General features: G+C 33.5%; 1 pseudogene; it reads left to right on the forward strand.

The window, feature by feature from the left end:
• LOC116845728 overlaps positions 1–567 on the forward strand; it is a 7,440-nt pseudogene that overhangs the window by 6,502 nt on the left and 371 nt on the right.

Here is a 567-nt window from a genome sequence, read left to right on the forward strand (position 1 = left end):
ATATATATATATATATATATATATATATATATATATATATATATTCTAATCTGTTAGATGGAAATTAGTTGAATTAATTTTACATTGTAATCAGTTTAGAACATGTTACCGTCACATACGTTAATGTATATATTTTGCAGGCTCCACAACATTCAGGATCGACATACTACAATTACAAAAGCAGTCATAGCTTAGTATTATTAGCCATATGTGATGCAAATTACAAATTCACCATAGTTGACATTGGCGCTGAAGGACGTCAAAGCGATGGAGGAATATTTAAAAAATCATCAATTGGACAGGCATTAATTAACGGAGAAGCTGATATGCCACCAGCTAAATAAATTTACGAGGATGGTCCTGTACTACCACATGTTTTGATTGGCGACGAAGCATTTCCATTGACGACTTATATGATGCGTCCATATCCTGGAAGAGGCGGATTAAGTGTGGATCAAAGAATTTATAATTATCGATTAAGCAGGGCACGGAGAATGATTGAGAGTACATTTGGCATTCTTGTGTCACAATGGAGGATTTTTAGAAAACCGATAATTGCGAATGTAA

Source organism: Odontomachus brunneus, unplaced genomic scaffold, assembly GCF_010583005.1.
Source record: "Odontomachus brunneus isolate Ranch 3 - 2012 unplaced genomic scaffold, Obru_v1 Obru_scaffold_057, whole genome shotgun sequence".
In the NCBI taxonomy this organism is placed as follows: Eukaryota; Metazoa; Arthropoda; class Insecta; order Hymenoptera; family Formicidae; genus Odontomachus; species Odontomachus brunneus.